Source organism: Camelus ferus, chromosome 9, assembly GCF_009834535.1.
Source record: "Camelus ferus isolate YT-003-E chromosome 9, BCGSAC_Cfer_1.0, whole genome shotgun sequence".
Classification (NCBI taxonomy): domain Eukaryota; kingdom Metazoa; phylum Chordata; class Mammalia; order Artiodactyla; family Camelidae; genus Camelus; species Camelus ferus.
Window position 1 is genome coordinate 35449991 of NC_045704.1, and position 18976 is coordinate 35468966.

General features: G+C 36.8%; 1 protein-coding gene across 5 annotated transcripts in view; it reads right to left on the minus strand.

Annotated features, from left to right (window-relative positions):
- Positions 1-18776, minus strand: part of CES5A (carboxylesterase 5A) — a 224707-nt gene extending 205931 nt beyond the window's left edge. For 4 of the 5 annotated variants that reach the window (XM_032486354.1, XM_032486353.1, XM_014555141.2 and 1 more), the window contains exons 1-2: positions 18147-18776; positions 16986-17087 (exon numbers count right to left, since the gene is read on the minus strand). The gene's annotated coding sequence lies outside the window, so the exon portion shown is untranslated. The remainder of the gene's footprint in view (positions 1-16985; positions 17088-18146) is intronic. The other variant, XM_032486351.1, reaches the window with a different exon arrangement.
- Between the last annotated feature and the right edge of the window lie 200 nt (positions 18777-18976).

Sequence of the window (18976 nt, forward strand, 5' to 3'; positions counted from 1 at the left end):
ATTAACAGACAATATGTTCAGTTACTTCTAAGAGATTTCAGTAATTTTAAATCTGTCCATTCTATCCCCTCATTCCCGGCCCTCCCTCACTTAGGTCCTATGAATTTTAAGCCACACAAGTAGTTTGTCTCTCTTTAAAATGTTCCTTTTATAACCAATTAAGTATGAGTGTGTTTAAGAGAACAATACATATTATTGTTTCATAAACTCATTTATTCAACAAATATAACTGAGGGACATACACAAAGGGTAAAAGACACAAATCCTAATTTTGCCACTGATTCATAACATTAAAGATACCTCATTATTTCTCCTTGCCTCACTTCCGCTATCAATAATAATAATACCTGACTTCCTCACCTTACAAGCCTGTGTATGAATATGCTCATTTGTTCATTCATTCATTGAACAAGCATTCACTGAGCCCCCACTCTGTGCTGAGCACTTGCATAGTACTAAACCAGACAAACATAGGCCCAATCTCATGAGCTTAATCTATAAGAATTAACAGAAGGAAACTAAAGTGAAAGGTCTTATTTGAACAGGAAAGTGAGAGAAAGATATCCTAACTTGGGAGTCTTTAGGCTATAGCCTCCTTTTGCCCAGAGCTACAGGTGTGGCTCCAGAGAAATGGCATGGATTACAAAAGAAAAGCTTTATCAAATATGTAAAAAGGGACTGCCTTATAACTGCTTCATATCCATATTGGCATAAAATATGAGTTAAAATACAATCCAAAATGTTTCTTCCTTTAGGTATGCTTTTTTCCCCCATAAATGCTCATAGTGGCTTTTTTTTTTTTTGGAAGGGAGGTGTTATAAGTTTAAACATAAATATATAAACAAAAGCAGCATTCTAAATAACACATTACAATTGTGATATCTTCTGTAGTCCAGAATTTCCCAAAATGTGGTATGTAGACCACTGCAAGACATGAAATTATTTTAGGTAGTACATAGATAAAGTTTTCTTAATGGTTATGTATTTAACTTTAATTTACAGCAGAAAAAGCATAGCCAGCACATCAAAACCACGATTTCACAGATATTTGGGCTTAGTATGAGGCTAAAGTAGATAGTACTGTAGCAGTGCCCTTTACGCACACAGCCCACAAGAATTACAGGAGCAGGGCTCAGGTGGGCCCACAAATGTTTCCAATCTTCTGTCATAACTTTAGAGACACAGGAAGTACAAGTGAATTGAATTTCACATCCTCAATGTCCATGTGTATTGCTGCAATCTTGTCTGAGATAGGCTATACCGTTACTGAAAATAGTAACTCCAAAAAGAGTCTTGGGGAAAGTCTTCACTGACTTAGCTTGTGTCATTTGCCCCTTTAAAGCAAACATTGTGGCCACTGGGATGAGATTCTCAAATTGGCCAGGCCTAAGCTTTGTTGCCCTGTCTGGAATCTGGTGCTGAACAAATCTACCTAAACTGTGTGAAATAACAATGGAGGAGATGTGGTTCCACAAAAGAAAACTGGGGGACCATTCCTTGTATATTTAATGAGGATAGTAAGTCTTATATTAGAGGACTGTGGTGAGGGATTAGGGATTAAATGAAGTAATATTTTGCCTGATTGACCCAGTGAATGGCTCAAAATAAGTGCTCACCAAATGGTGGTACTAGTAGTAGTAATAATTGCTATTATTGTTTGTTAACATGATGGTTATTGTTGTTGTTACAGTAGTGGTTTTCTAAAACAGTTTTAGGGTCACATTTTTAACTTATTTTATCAACCTAGAAATGAAGGATAATTATTTTAATATAACCTTTGGAGAGTCATTAAGCCAAAGTAGCACTTCCTTCAATTATATCCTTAATTTGTTTCTCATCTCCATGCATAACCAAGGTACTCATTTAAACCACAATAAAAATTTCAGTGTCTCACCAAATAGCTTTTTAATTCATTCTTATATGATACATAGTTTTATCATGACATAATCTAATCTAAATAATTATGCACCCATAGTGTTAGCATTTACAATAAACTGCAATAAATTTTCCATAGAGTCCATTTGATCTGGTGAGTTAATTTAGTGTTTGGAGTTTCAAAATTAAAGGTAGTGATTATAATAATAAAACAGTATCAGCAAGAACTTAGTAATGTTGCTAGAATCTTTACTTTTTAAAAAGCACATTATGTGGTTAGGAAGAAGAATTAAAACAAATGTGAAGGCTGAAAAACAACAGAATAAAGACAGTTACCTCTCTGCGGACCAAGGATAGTACTATATAGACCCTTTAAGTAGCCCAATTAATTGAAGATTTATGGTAGACAGGCATAAATGCAAAAGTTAACCAAAATATTTCTAGTAAAACAACATATGAATAAAACATACATGATCTGTAATTTTATGAGTAGAGTTAAGATTATAATCTGTTAAGATTATCATGAAAAAATACACATAACAAATACGCAGCACTGAATGAAATGAAGCATCGAAAAACTGAACTTTTAAAATATAGATCCAGTATACTTATTTTACCTTCATTACTGCAAGTCTTGACAAATTTCAGGAGAAATGAGACAAAGATGGGTGAAATATTGCTAAATATCAAAAATTTAAAATATTCTAGAATAAGTCATAGAGGAATTTTATAACCCTGAAACTACAGGTGGTAATTGCTGCCGATTTTTTTTTTAATGTAAAAGTGATTGCCAAAGGAAACAAAGAATGAGGTCACCTTAACGTTAAACCCTGTCCAGACTGTCAAACAAATTAAATGATATATAAGCAGAGGTGGCCAGTCTCCTACCTTTACATACTGCAGGCAGCTATAAAGTCCCCCAGAGGGCAAAGCCATTTCTGTTTGTGGCTTTTTTATGTTCTAGTGCTTCCTCACACTGAATCAGTTTCTTAGGAACACCAAATACCAAAGTACGTACTTTATTAGAAATATAAATGTATGTGGCTTTCTACCAAAAATCTCAATTAAATTAAGAGAAATGCTGGGGTTTTGCTTTTAGTAAAGAATTATGAATAGATAAACAAGATTATACTGTATAGCACAGGGAAGTGTATACAAGATCTTGTGGTAGCTCACGGTGAAAAAAATGTGACAATGAATATATGTATGTTCATGTATAACTGAAAAATTATGCTCTATACTGGAATTTGACACAACATTGTAAAATGACTACAACTCAATAAAAAAAAAGTTTTTAAAAATGTTTTAAAAAAGGTTAAAAAAATAAATAAAATTAGCCCTAACGCTTAAAAAAAAAAAGAATTATGAGTTCCTTTTTCTTTAGAATGTTTGCATCTATGTTCATGAAGGATATTGGTCTGTGATTTTCTTTTATTATAATGTCTGGTTCTGGTATCAGGTAAATGCTGGACTTACAGAATGAGTTGGGAAGTATTCTCTTCTCTTCAATTCTCTGTAAGAGTTTGTGAGAATTGGTATTTTTTTCTTCCTTAAAAGTTTACTAGAATTCACAAGTGAATCTATTTGGAACTGCTACTTTGTTCAAGGGAAGGTTTTTAACTACAAATTCAATTTCTTTAACAGATATAGGGCTATTCAGGTTATCCATTTCTTCAATAAGCTTTGATAGTTTGTGTCTTTCAAAATGAATTTGTCTATTTCATCCAAGTTGTTGAGTTTATTGGTATCTAAGTTGTCCATAATATTCCCTCATTATCCTTATTAATATCAGTGTAATCTGTAGTGATGCCACTTCTTTCATTCTCAGTATTAGTAATTTGTGTCCTCTATCTTTTTTTTTCCTTATCAACCTGGCTAGACGTTTATCAATTTTACTGATCTTCTCAAAGAAGTAACTCTGGTTTCATTTATTATTCTCTATTTTTCTGCTTTATATTTCATTGATCTTTGTTCTGATATTTACTATTTCCTTTCTACTGAATACTTTGGGTTTAACTTACTCTTCTAGTTTCTTCTAGGGGGGTAATTAGGTTTCTTTGTTTCTTTGTTTGTCTGTTTATTGAGGTACTGGGGATTGAACCCAGGATCCCACACATGTTAAGCACACACTCTACCACTGACCTAAACCCACCCCACTATTCTTCTAGTTTCTTAAGGTGGAAGGTTAGCTTACTGATTTGAAACTTTTCTTCTTTGCTCATTTAGGTATTTTAAGAGTTATAAATTCCCCTCTAAGTACTGCCCTAGCAGTGTCCCATGTGTTACATTTTCATTTTCACTCAGTTCAAAATACTTTCTAAATTCCCTTTTGATTTCTTCTGACCCATAGTGATTTAGAAGTGCGTTGTGTAGTTTCCAAATATTTGGGGATTTTTTAGACATCCTTTTATTCCTGAGTTCTAATTTGATATCATTGTGGCTAGAGAACATACTCTACATGGTCTGAATGTTTTCAAATGTATGAAAATGTATTTTATGGCCCAGAACATGTGCTTGAAGAGAACTGTATTCTGCACTGGGGGAGTAAAGTGTTCTATAAATGCCATTTAGGTCAGGCTGGTTGATAACAGTTTTCAAGTCATTTATACTTTTATTGATTTTTATCTACTTACAAAACATTGAGAAAGGAATGTTGAAAACTCCAACTTTAATTGTTGATTTCTCCTTTAATTTCTGTCAGGGTTTTTTCCCACATATTTTAAGGCTGTATTATTATGTGCATAACATTTTTTATTTTATTCTCGATGAATTATCCCTTTATCATTATGAAATGACTTTTTTTCTTCCCTGGTAATATTCTCTGCACTGAAATCTACTTTGTTTGAAATTAGTTAGTTCCTCCAGTTTTCTTTTGATTATTGTTAGCATAGCATATATTTTTTCCATCCTGTTACTTTTAAACCTATTTGTGTCTTTGTATTTCAATTTTGTTTCTTGTAAACAACATATATAGTTTGGCCATGATTTTTTAATCTGATCTGACCATCAATGTTTTCATTACCATAGCTTTCTAGTAAGTTTTAAAATCAAGAAGTGTAGTCCTCCAACTTTGTTCTTCTTTTTCAGAATTGCTTTAGCTATTCTGAGTCCCTTGAATTTCCACATGAATTTTAGGATTAGCTTCGACAATTTCTTTAAAAAAAAAAAAGCCAACTGAGATTTTGATAGACATTATATTGAACCTGTAGATAAATCTGGGGAGCATTCCCATCTTAATAATATTGTCTTCCAACCCATGAACATGGGATGGCTTCCCATCTGGATCTTCTTTAATTTGTTTCAACAAAACTTTGTAGTTTTCAATGAAAAAGGCTTCCATTTCTTTCTAAAAAATTTATTCTTAAGTATTTTACTGTGTTTGATGTTACTGTAAATTTAATTGTTTTCTTAATTTCATTTTCAGATTGCTTATTGCTAGCGTACTGAAGTATAACTGAGTTGCATATTGATCCTATATCCTGCAACCTTGCTAGATCTTGTCAATTACAAAGAGAGATAGTTTTACTTTTTTTTTTCCAATCTGGATACCTTTTATTTCTTTTTCTTGCCTAATTTCCCTGGCCAGTATCCCCAGTAAAATGATAAAGAGGTAGTTGTTGCTTTTTTTTTGGCAAGAGGAGGGAGGTAATTAGGGGTATGTATGTATGTATTTATTTATTTATTTATTTATTTATTTCAATTGGAGGTACTGGGGACTGAACCCAGGACTGAGCCCATACTAAGCATGTGCTTTACCACTGAGATATACCCTCCCCCCATAAACAGAGGTAGTGAGAGCTGACATCCTTATCTTGTTTTTGATCTTAGGAAGAAAATATTCAGTTTTTCACCATTAAATATGATGCTATCTGTGGGGTTTTTCAGATGCCCTTTATTTATCAGACTGAGGAAGTTCTCTTCTATTCCCACTTTGCTGACTGCTTCTATCAAGAAAGAATGCTGGATTTTGTGAAGCGCCTTTTCTGCAATGACCGAGATAGCCGATCATGTGTTTTCTGTGCTTTATTCTATTAAGATGGTGTATTATGTTGATTTTTTTTCAGATATTAAACCAATCTTGGATATGTTCCTGGGATAAATTCCACTTTCTCAAGGTGTATCCCTTTCGTCCATGACTGGATTCAGTTTGCTAGTATTTTTTAAAGGATTTTTATGTCTATATTCACAGTAGATATTGGTTTGAAACTTTATTTTCTTGTGATATCTTTGTCTGGCTTTGGTATCAAGGTAGTACTGGTGTTATAGATTAAATTCTTCTATTTTTTGAAAGAGTTTGTAAAAGATTGGAACTGATTCTTTAAATGTTTGGTAGAATTCACCAGTGAGGCCATTTGGGCCTGAGATTTGTGAGAAATTTTAAATTATTAATCCAATCTTTTTACTTGTTATAGGTCTATTCAGATTTTTTACTTCTTCTTGAATCAGTTTCAGTTTGTTCACATCATCTAAGTTATCTAATTAGTTGGCATACAAGTTGGCATAGTACTCCTCTGTAATCTTTTTTACTTCTCTAAGGTTAGTAGTAATATTCCCTCTTTCACTTCTGATTTTAGTAAGGTGAGTCTTCTCTCTTCTTTATCAGTCTAACTAAAGGTTTGTATTTTATTGATCTTTTCAAAGAACAAAATTCTGGTTTCACTGATTTCTCTATTGCTTTTCTATTCTCTATTTCATTTATTTCCACTTTTTTCCTTATTATTTCCCTTCTCTGCTAGCTTTGAGTTTGGTTTGATTTTTTCTCTTATGATGGACGATTAGAATACTGATTTTAGATTTTCTTCTTTTTTAATATAGGCATTTTCATTCATAAGTTTCCCTCTAAGCACTTCTTTATCTGAATCCCTTAAGGGTTGGCATGTTGTATTTTCACATTCATTTATTTCATATTTTCTAATTTTCCCTTGTCATTTATTTTTTAGCCCATCTTTATGTAGAAATGTGTTACTTATTTTCCACACATTTGTGAATTTCCCAAATTTCCTTCTGGTATTGATTTCTAATTTGATTCCACTGTGGTTGGAAATGCTCTTTGCTGATTTCAATCCTTTTAAGTTTATTGAGTCTTGTTTTGTGGCCTACCGTTGGTCTAGCCTGAAGAATATTCCATGTGGGCTTGAGAAGACTGTGTATTCCACTGTTTGGGGGTAGAGTATTCTATAGATGTCTGGTAGGCCTGACTGATTTATATGTTGTTTAAGTCTTCTGTTTCCTTGTTGATCTTCTGTCTAGTTATTTATCCATTATTGAGACCAGGATAATGAGGTCTCTAATTATTACTGTTAAACAGTCCATTTCTCCCTTCACTTCCATCAGTTTTTGTTTTATGTATTTTGAGACTCTATTATTACGTGCTTATATGCTTATAATTATTATATACCCAAATGCTATAAATTGTTGTATCTTCCTGATATCTTCCTTTTATCATCATAAAGTATCCCTCTTTATCTCTAGTAATACTTTTTGTCTTAAAGTCTATTTTGTCTGATATTAGTATAACCATACAGCTCTCCTTTGGTTACTACTTTTATGGTATATCTTTTTCCATCCTCTTACTTTCAATGTATTTGTGTCTTTGAATCTAAAGTGTGTCTCTTGTAAACAGCATATTATTGAATCACACTTGTGAATTTTACTTGGGGTATATAATCCATTTATATTTAATGTAGCTACTGATAAGTATGACTTATGTCTGCCTCATTTAAAAAATTTTTTTCTCTGTGTTTCATTTTTGATAGTTTGTATTTTGTACAATTAAGTTCATGAACCTTCTGTTCTTTAACATTTAATATGCTGTTAGTGTATTTTTCATCTAAGACATTATAGTTTTCATCTCTAAACATTTAATCTGTGCCTTTAAAAATATATTCTAAATATCCACCTACAGACAGGATGCAGTTATAATAACTTTTAGTGTCCCTGTCTACTAATTCTAATATCTGTGTCAGTTCTAACTTGGTATTTATTGATGGATTGCTCTTCACAATATTGGTCAGATTTTCTTGCTTATTTGAATGCATGGGAATATTTGTTTGGATATCAGACATTGTGAATGTTCCCTTTCTGAGTGCTGAGTATTCTGCATTTCTTTAAATATTCTTGAGTTTTATTCCATGACAAAGTTAAGTTCCCAGAAACCATTTGATACTTTTGGATCTTGCTTGTTAAGCAGGATCAATGTAGCATTTAGTCTGGAATTGATTACTCCCCACTACTGAGGCAAGACCCTTCTAAGTACTCTCTCCAGAACTCCATGAATTATGAGATGTTCTGGTCTGGTTAACGAGAACAAGCATTATTATTGGACCTCTGTGAGTGCTGTCATTGTTCCCTCTAATCCTCTCTGATGGTTTTTTCTCCTAGTCTTGGGAAATTTCCTCACACTTGTACCAATCAATAATCTGAATACTCAAGAGAGCCTCTGGAGTTCTCTTTCTGTGCAGCTCTCTTCTCTCCAGTACTCTGTCGTGAGAACTCTAGCTTCCTTGGCCCCCCTGGATTCTCAGCTCTATCTTCTCAACCCAGGGAATCTGCTGAGCTCTGCCTAGATTTCCCCTACCTGCAACACAACCTGGGGACTACTTCAAGGCAGTAAGTTGTGGCAATCATAGGGTTACCTCATTTGTTTCTTGTCTCTCAGGAATCAATGTTCTTTATTGCCTGATGTCCAAGATCTTAAAAAACATTGTCCTATGTATTTTGTTTTGTTTTATTTTTCTAGCTGATTCAAGTGAGAGTAAACAGGCAGTATCTGTTACTCCATCCTGACTAGAAACATAAATCTTTCCCTTGGTTTCTTGATGGCCCCAGGGGTTCCAAATTGCTCAGAATTTTTTCTAAGGCAGTGAGAATACCTTATCACATAATTGATATAATGGAACAGGAGGTACATAAAATGCCCTATGAAGTATTCTTTCCAAAAGTGTTTAACCTGTATCTGGGGAATAGCGCATCTGAGCCAGGGTGGGCCTCAGATAAACCAGCACTTTACAAAAGAGAGCAGTTTTTCTGCACCTGTACTCCTCCTGCCTCCAGAATTCCTGTGTCCAGCTCCATTTTCTTTATGCCACCTATATATGAATTTATGTTACTCCTTTAAGGCATACATAGGTACACTGATGAGGCAATATTTAAGTATGAATCTAAACCCAAGAGGAAGAAGAAACTTTCCTCTCTTGCCCTAAAATAAATGCAGGCTGCTGATAGAGACATTGACTCATATATTTCTGAAATATTCTGTTATCTTTACCATAAGAAATCAGAGCCCAAAGCATGAGCAAAATCTGGACTTTTTAAATTGCAGTATGCTTGAATGACTTACTAGTCAGACTTCAGCTAGCTAGGTATTAGAATCTCACTAAGGTTTCTAATGAGCAGAAAAACAGAAACAAAAATAAAATTCTGAAATGTAATAATGATTATGATATTCAGAAATTCCGCATGGAAAAGTAATTTTCTCATGATCTGTTAAAATCAAGTTTGGTTGGTAATGGGATAGGCCTAAGAAAGGACCAAGTCCCAGAGACTAGAATAGGTTTCTCAAAGTCCAGTTTTTGTACTATCTACCTCAAAATTATTTAGGGGTATATGTTTAAATGTGGATGTCTAGGCTCTGTTTCACAGAGTTACTGCATCACAATCTCTAAGGGTGAGCCCTATAATCTGTGCTTTTAAGAAGTACTCTTGGTGATTTTCATGCACATTAAAGTCTGAGAATAACTATAAGCAATCCCACTGGAACTAGGCAGGATATCAGGTCCACTCAATAGGTACCAAAAAGAAAAAAATCCAAATATGCAGGTAAGAAATGGTGTCAAGGGAATCTGACAGTAAGTAGATGGTTCATGTAGACCATTTTGGGAGTGGGAGAAAGGTCCTACAATGTCAACAGTTGGAAATTCAAAAGTGAAGTGATTTGTTAGGAGTCAGGCATTGGCAATAGGTAAAGTTGCAAACAAATAAATGATAGGCATCACAGATTTAGCGGTTTGTAATAAGAATTCATTCTTGCAGACTTAGGTTTAAGGATTGGATTTTAAGAGGGGAGGGTAGAGCTCATGGTAGAGTGTTTGCTTAGCATGCACAAGGTCCTGGGTTCAATCCCCAGTACCTCCATTAAGAAAATAAATAAGTAAATAAACTCAATTCCACCCCCTCCAAAAAAAAGCAAATAAAACAAAAAGGATATCAAGGATTGGATTCTAATTTCCATGAAGTTGAGGAGATCAAAGTAGAACTCTAATCCCAAAGAAGGGTCAGAGTCAGATGCAATAACCTAAAAAAGGCTTATTACTGGAACTAGCCACAAGTTAACAAAATGAGAGCCTACTCCTTAAGATGAAGGTTAGCTCAAAGAAGGACCAGCACAGAGACTAATTTGATGCTCAGCCACCAAGTAGCACATCTTGGATTTCCTGGCCTTTGGCCTGTATCAGTCCAGGACCTGTTACAAGGGTTAGCCTGCCCCCAGAAAGCTAAGAAGCCCTGCTGAAAGGACTGGAAAAGACCTATCTGATCCAACTTCTCATCCCCTATTTGAATTCTTTCAGACATAAGCCTCAGGATGTTGTCACAGAGGTGACAGTGGTTCTTCTCAGTAGTTATAATGATGGAAGCCAGCTGTGAAAGAGGTTGACTCCTAAACAGAATAGCTCCCTGAGGTGAGCAAGGAGCAAATGGATTCTGGAACCAATAGCAAGTTGTCTTTACCCCCAAGAAATTCTGAAATGTCACAGCCTCGAGTAGGGAACCCAGGTGTTCTCTGCTCAATCCTACTTTTCTTTAAAATAGCAGATTACTTTCTCAGTGCAGAAAAAAACCTAATTCTTAGCTCACTACTGGATGAATCCATAAATTCTTCCTTTCATACTTACGTTCTGTCATACTTGAAGAATGATATCTCTAAGGCTGTAGAAGCATATGCTAAATTCCTCCATTCCTTGATGAAACCCAAGTAGGCGGGGAGCAACTAGTAATCACTAACTGAATGATTATTAATCTGGCAAATACTCTCTAGGGGTGTGGGAAGTGAGTGAAGAATTGGGAGAACTGTCAGAGACAATGCCAGAGCAAATCACAAGAAGGACAGGACTGCACATATCTAACAGAGGCTGTTGAGAGAAGGCCGACTCCTTGTCAAGCTTGTCTCCCCTTGGGTTACTTACCACTGGCTGTCTCACTCCTGGATCTAGGACTCCCTGGGCTCTCCTTTTCTAGCCCTGTGGGATGTTCCCCACTCATCCTACTCACTCACAAAGAAATATTCTTAAAATCAACTGGATGGTGATTACGAACCATTATCTGCCTGCTGTGCTGAAAGGGGTATAAGGCAATCTGGAGAAAACCTTTCAAGATGGGCTTAAAAAAAATTCCAGTGTATCTAGGAGTGGTATCACTTCTAAGATGAAAAATCAAAGTGAAGTTACACACAGTCTTTTCATAATATTGGCTTGTTTTGCTTATAAAGGTGTTATATTTCTAAAGCAAATGCCATAAAACATACAAAAAGTTCATTCTTGATCTGAAGGGAGGGAAAAAAAAAAAGGGAACCATTTCAGTAGTGGAACAGATGGACTGGGATTCAAGAATTGGATGGATTTGTAACGTTTTCTTGCTTTGCCTTGTAGAGGGGCCTATTGCTCTGCCTTCAATAGTTTCCCAAAAGTCACTCTCCAAGATCTCTGTACGCTTAACTCAGATTTTAAATGATGGATGTAGAATATAGAAGATGCCTAAAATTCAATTATTTAATTGAGGAAATAATGGCCTGGAAAGAGAACAGAATTTCCCAAGCCAAGACTAAAATTTCCCAAACCAAGACTAAAAATTCTCTGAGTCTAGTATTCTTTTCATCCTGCTGCCCTTCTTGATGTTACTTTTTCCTTTTACTTTTGAAAATTACTTTCTCAAACCTACTAGGACTAAAGCTTTCCAATATCTTCCTTTAATAGTTGTATAGCATCTACTCCCCATTTCTGATTGTTATTTTTATGAGGGAGAAGGTGTTGCAAAATACAGAGAATACTCTGGTAATTATACACTACAAAGATAATCTATTCTGTATTAAGAGCTAGGTATACTTTATTGGAATAAATATCATGGGATCATGAATTGCTTAGATAAAGTTCATTTATGATGATCAATGATATCTGACATAGGGAGCAAGGAATATTGAGTAAAATAAAAACTCACTAAAATATGAATAATATAATTGGTCTAGGTGCTATTTAAAAGAGCAACTTAGATATAATCTTTGAACCTTGGATCTTAGGGAGGTGGCATAATGTGGCAGAAAGACCAGTGTCTCAGAATTCAGAAAATTAGGGTGACCATCCTGATTATACGATTTACCAGCTGCATGATCTGGGGTAAATTACTTGAACTTCCCTTAGCTTAATTTCATTATGCATGAAATGCAAATAGAAATCTTAGCTATCTTAAAGGGTTTTTCAAAAAACATCAAATCAAATAATGTATGAGAGACTGCTATAATTCAACAATCAGAGACTATATGCACCATGATGGCAGGGGACCATGTGTGTTTACTCAACAGTGTATTCTCAGTGTGTTCCTAGAGCAAAGTCTGGCACATAGTAAACACAATAAATGTATTCAATAAATGAAGGCAAGAATAGGGAAAATTTCATTCTTATCACTATTTTCTTACTAGAGAAATGTTTGGCGGGGTGGGTAAAGCCAAATAGTGGAGTAGAGTGGAGGTGGGGGAGGCAAAAGAAAGAAGGAATGATTGGTGTTACTTTTTCTCTAAAACAGAAACAGAGGTGGTAGAGCCAAGGAAAGGATGATCAAACGGAACAAACCCCAAACTTACCCTTTTTGTTTCCCTGCCCTATTCATCCCATCTCTCAATCAGGAAAATTAATCCCAACATTAATTTTTTTAAGATTACCTTTGGACATCCATCTCTTTAATTTTGATCATTTTAAGCCCTACATTCATCATTTTTATTGAGATCTGTATATGCCCTCTCTTTGGTCATTAGGAACAGTGCTGTTTTTAATTTATATTGGATGTAACTAATTCACAGTCCTTCCTCCTCCTTTTTCTTTCCTTTTCTCTTAGCCTTCTCCAAAGGCTACAGTGTACAGTGGCCAAGGGAAAAGAGTCATCTGCAGGTGCTCCTTGAGAAGAAAGTCAGTTCCATTCTTCTCTTTCTACTTCAAGCTCTGAGTGATTCTAGCTAAAAGTCCTATGGGATAGGTGTCTGGTTGAAAATACATCTCTCTCTGAATTACCCTTCTTCAGTTTTATAGATGTGCTCCGTCACACACAGAGGAATTTCATAAAAATATTTTTCTCTGCCACAGAGGTCAGGGTTTTACAGGCCTTTGAGGAACAGATAAGAGGCCCAACATCAGCTCAACTTGTTTCCCTACTGGAACACCATGTTCTTGGTACTTGGCTGACTTTGGGAACACCCCAAACTACATGTCCTTTAGAGGATGCAGACAGGTCACAAAATAGAATCAGTCTAGTTTAGCCAAACACCCTCAAATTACTTCTAATAAGTCTGAATTAACTGATAGCCTCACACTCCCCCAGTCACACTTGTTATAGCCAATCCAACTGGTTTTAACTGGATTCACATAAAATTCAACTACTTTTTGCTTTCAGAAATACAACTGACCAGAAAACACAAAAATATTTCTATCTTTAAAATCATTGCAGTAATAAGAGTTTGGACCTTGAAGCTTACAGAAGACTAATGAGATAATGTCTAAAATGTGTTTGAGCTGCATGTGTGAAAGGCTCTATGGAGAGAGAAAATATGATAAATAATGCAAGAAAACTTTGTGTCAGGAAATCTCTTGTCTTCTGGAGGACTTAATAAGTATTAAATAAACACTTTACAAACATGTACCTGCTAATTTCATCTGTCAATTCTAGCCCAGGTAGGTTGAAAAGTCCTATTATTCCTATTATAACAAATAAGAACCTTGGTTTCTGATGAAAGATTTTCCAAAAATATTCCAGCAGAGATCATGGCTGTTAGGTAATGCCTTCATTTTAAGCCAAATTTCCAACTTCAATTTCAGCTTTTGGTCAATCTTATCAACATGAAAGCACTAGTCCTAGTCCCCTCCAACTTTCCACTCATCCCAAGCCAAATGCATCCTGTGGGATTCCCTTGCCATCTTAAATTTAGGAAAATCAAAAAACACACCCTCTCTGGGGTACTTGAACCATCGAAATACATTCTAACAAATAATGTTCTCAACAGTGACTACAGAATGGACTTCAGTAACTCAAGAGCTCAACTCAATTACCGACAAGCCTTCATGAAAGTCCCTTCGTTGAAAAGTATACAAAACCTTTATTTCTTTCTATGGCATCTTTTATTCCTAACAATGATAAATATACTTTTTTTATGAAGTCTACAAAATAACAAATGAGAGACAAAATTTAGCAAAGGATTTCTGATGGGAACATCAAAAACATTTGGCATATGCTCTTCTTATAAGTTCCTAAATACCAATAATCTCCCATTTGTTTGTTTAAAATCAGGATCATTTCATTTTTCAGAATCTTACTTGAAAATAAGCCATTATCTCTTTGAACTCACTCAATCTTAAAAGTTTTCTAGAACCAAGTCACAAAATTTCTATTAGAAAAATCAAAAAGTCTCAGAACTGGGAAGAACTTTGATATATGATCTGATTTAGCCCTTGCCTATAGATAGGTGAATTTAGTTAGTAGGCATTAAAATTGATGATCTGTGGACAATGGGCCATGCTTGACCTTTTGGGAGATATACAAATTGATAACTCCCTCACCTCAAAGAAGTTTATAGTCCAGTGATGTGTTTCCTAAAGTGCATCACTTGGGGGAGAAAGTATGATAGTAAAAACGAACACTTCCAGGATCCACCTCAGACTTACTGATTCAGAAATTCTAGAGATTCACCCAGGAATCTGCATTTTTAAAAAGCATCACAGGTAATTCTTATGCACAGTAACATTTGATAACCACTGCTCTTGTAGGTCTGAAAGATGTGCATAAATTAATATTAATACAGTCAGAGAAGCAATGAATATGAACTAATGGGGGCGCTATCCTCTAGGGACATAAAAAATTTAGACCAGCATCTTCCCTCATTAATGCCAGATAATTATCAGAAAACTCTTAAGTCATCATAAGTCATCTCTTAGCCTTACCCAGACATTCTTCTAAATTGTGTTCACTAAGTTAGAGTGTGACATCAATTTTATAATAAAAACCCTTAGTGAAGAAACTTAAAATCTCTAGTGATCTAACGTTCTCTCTAAAACGCCTAATACACTTGACATTTCATTTGGTTTCATTTGGCCAGTTTTCTTCCCATGAAGAGAATAATGTTCATAGGGAATAGCAATTTTCATAATTTTTTCCCTTTAACAGAAATACAAAAACTGCTAAACATAAAGAAAAGTTGAATTTAGAAATATGTGAGATATGTGGACTTTAAGAATGTAAATTACCAGAGAACTAATTGGCACAAATTCTTTATAAGACCTAGCATGTTGTGTACAGAAAAATCACCTAGTTAGTGGCTATCAGTGCAGACTGTAGAATAGTCTGATTTGGTAGAAGTAAGATGGGTAACTGAATTTTTTTTAACATCTTTTTATTGAGTAATAGTCATTTTACAATGTTGTGTCAAATTCCAGTGTAGAGCACAATTTTTCAGTTATACATTGTCACATTTATGGATAACTGAATTTTTAACAAGCACCCCAGATGATTCTGATGTGAATGGTTTTGAGAAGACATTCCAGGGATTTCAAGATTTCAAGAAGCCAATCTCATATCTAAACCTACCTTTGAGTCTAAATCAATACATTAAACCCAGTAGATTGTCAATGCATGCATATTTAATTAAAGTAACCACAAAAGGGAATAAATAGGGAAATTCAGTTCATCAAATCAGAGACCACATTCTGTAAGTCAGAGCTGGGGGATCTTATTTATATCCTAAATTACTGTCCTCCAGAATTCGGAGACACATGTATTATAAAAGCAACTCAGTATAGGCTTTAGTTGTTGTTCCTTTTAAAGAGTATATAAAGTATTCTAATTACCTACCTTTAAAATAAAAAAATGTGCTGAACAGTGTATGGCACAGGGTATAGTTGACTGAGGGTAGAGTAAATAAGAATTATTCTTTGGCCAACAGCAATATTCAGAGAAATATAATACTGAGGATTGTATAAAATAAAACCAAATGGGTTCTGTCCCTGATCACTCCTGATGTTAGGACTTTAATTTCCCCATTCCCACAGGAATTAATTGTGGATAATTAAACACTTGTGGTATTATCTAATTACTAATCACACAGAGAACTGGGATGTTGTCATCTTCACTTCTTTAGGGGTGGGCAGAATATGATTGGTTTCCAGAGCTATAAGCTTTCTGTGAGTCTAGGAAATGTGATACATATGTGTGTGTGTGTGGTATTTCTCAGATAGTCCACAATCCTGTAAAAGGAGACCTCGATTATTACTTACTGACTGCACAACTTTGAACAAGTTATTCAGCCCCTGAGAGGCTCAGTTTTCTCAGCTATGAAATGGCTATCCAGGTTGAGCGGGTCCAGGCTCATACCACTCAGCCATGATGCTCCCCATATCACAGCACCTAGCTAAGGTTTATGTGAGAGGATCACAAGAGATAATTTTCATAAAAGTGCTCTATAAGCTGTAAAGCACAATACAGGCGAGGTGGATTATTAGTAGTCTTTTATAAAGCCCAGTTATAAAGATGAAAAGTGACCCAGAAAAAGAAAACACGGTAGACAAACCTGAAATACAATATCTATGGTGTCTAGAACATTTCTCTGTACATGGTAGGTAGGTGCTTAGTAAGTACTAAATGAGTAAAGAAAAACACAAAACACAGGTTTGTGCCTTTACCATACTAGATATGCTACCAAGAAGGAATAAATATACTTAAAATCAAGGATAGTTTGATGCACCTATATAAGTCACAATGCCCCAAAAGTCTTAAGATCTTAAATTAAAAATTACTTGACATGAAAGAGCATTAAAATGTAAAATAAGGCCATTCTATTTGCAAAGAAATGGATATAGTCTTACCTCTCTACTTTCAGATGCAGCCTTGTAGGGATTGCAGAAACTGGGTGAGGTGGCTGAATTTTTTCCTTATATCTGATAGATCTGCATAATCATCTTAGTAACCTTTGAAAGAAATAATAAATTCTATAAAATGTTGGGTACTTAAGCTCTGTTTTGGATCTGAGAGGCTGATTTTTAGTGACACCCAGATTTTAAGCAAACCAGATTTATCCCCTAAACTTTCCTCCCCAACACACATGCACAAAGAGACTGGGGGCAGGGGGTGGGGGTGGGGGGAAGCAGTTATTTACTTTATTAAACAATTATTCATAAGAGTCCTGTGTCAAAGTTTCCTAGACTATGTAAAATGTGATTTAAGTTTAAATACTCAAATTACATTACACACAACTTTTGACATAGACAGCTATTTGTGTAATGAGGCAAACCCATACTGGGAAATAACAAATTAAAAAATTCAGGGCAAAAATGTTTTCTTCTGGGTGGGCCTTAATTGCCTATTTTTCCCCCATTGCATTTGTATTTTTATGCTGGGTAACATTTCCAAAAACAGGGGTGTTTTTTATATTGTTGAAATAAAACAAACAAGTTTGCTTTCAGAGCCACAGAAATGCCCAACGGCTAGAAAAAACGTTTTCCACTGGCTGCTTGCCTCTCCTATCCCCACGCAACCTTTCCTATTGGCCCCTTCCTCTAGGAGGGCCCCTGGGGCTGTCTGGTGGAACTTATTGTAAAACCGTTTTGTGCAGTGAGATTCAGTTTCTTCAAAATCTCAGAGACCACCCAGAACATGACCAATCTTTGGCAAAAAGTATATGTGTTTCCTCCCTATTTCATTAGCTGTACGCTGAATAACAGGTTTCTGGGCCTTTATTTGAAAAAGAGATGGTGGGGAGTGTTTTTTTTTAAACACTAAGAAGGGAAGGAAATCTCTTTTCTCACCCAGAATCTATTCAACATTCATTTAACGTATTTGTTTGGGGAAGGGGCGGGATGGTAGGGTTCAATGCAAAGACCTCAACCAAACTAAACCGTACAGAGTGAGCAAAAGCATTTAAGCCCTGTGTTGAGAAAGTAAGCTTGTCCTAGAAGCTCACTCGCGTGAAAACCTGTCCCTCCCATCCGAAAGCTTCCCAGGGTGGGAACTGCCTCCTGCGCTGGTACCTATGGCCGGGAATCTCGGAGCAGGGTCCGCGATGGCAAAGGGCGGCAGACACTCCTCGAGAACAGGCCCTGGCTTTGTATCATCCTGCTGTGTTGCTCTTCTCACAGCCTCCTCTCTCACATACTAGGTGCTCAATAAATGCTTGTGGGATGCAGGAAGCGAAAAATCCGAATCTGTCCCCATGTCCCAAGGGCGAACGATCTGGAACGCAGGTTTCCTCAGAACCACAGTCTCCTCGCGTTAACTGAGGCCACTCGGCCTCGGCTGCTACGGCCCCAGCAACAGAAGAGCAACCAAGAAGGCGAGCTGCTGGAACCAAGATGGAGAGGAAGCGGGAGAGCGAGGGACGCAGCGCGGGCCGCGAACGTGGGAGGCCCACCTGACAGCGTCGCGGGCTGCCCAGCCCCGAGCTCCCATTGACCAGGAAGCCCGCGCTGCCGGCGCCCGAGGCGGGGGCGGAGGCGGGGAGGGGCGCCCCGGCGCACACCCGGCCCCAGGCCCCGCCCCCCCGGCCCCGCACGCGCCCACCTAGCCGCGGGCGTGCGGGAACGAGGGAGGGAGGCACTGGGGGAGGGGAGACTGCACCGCGCGCGCGCGCGGCCGCCAGTTGACGCGGGACCCGGCGCGCGCTCCTCCCCCGCCCCCCGCCCCTCCCCGTCCCGGGGGCCCGGCGCGCGGCCCTGCTGACGTCAGCGGGCGGCTGGCGGTGCGGGGTGCGCAGAGCCGCTGGCGCACTCACACGCTGCGCTCGCCCCCTCCCCCGCCCGGGCTGTGGCGCGCGCGCTCGTTTGCTCGCTCTCCCTTCATTTTTTTCTCCCCTCCCTCCCAG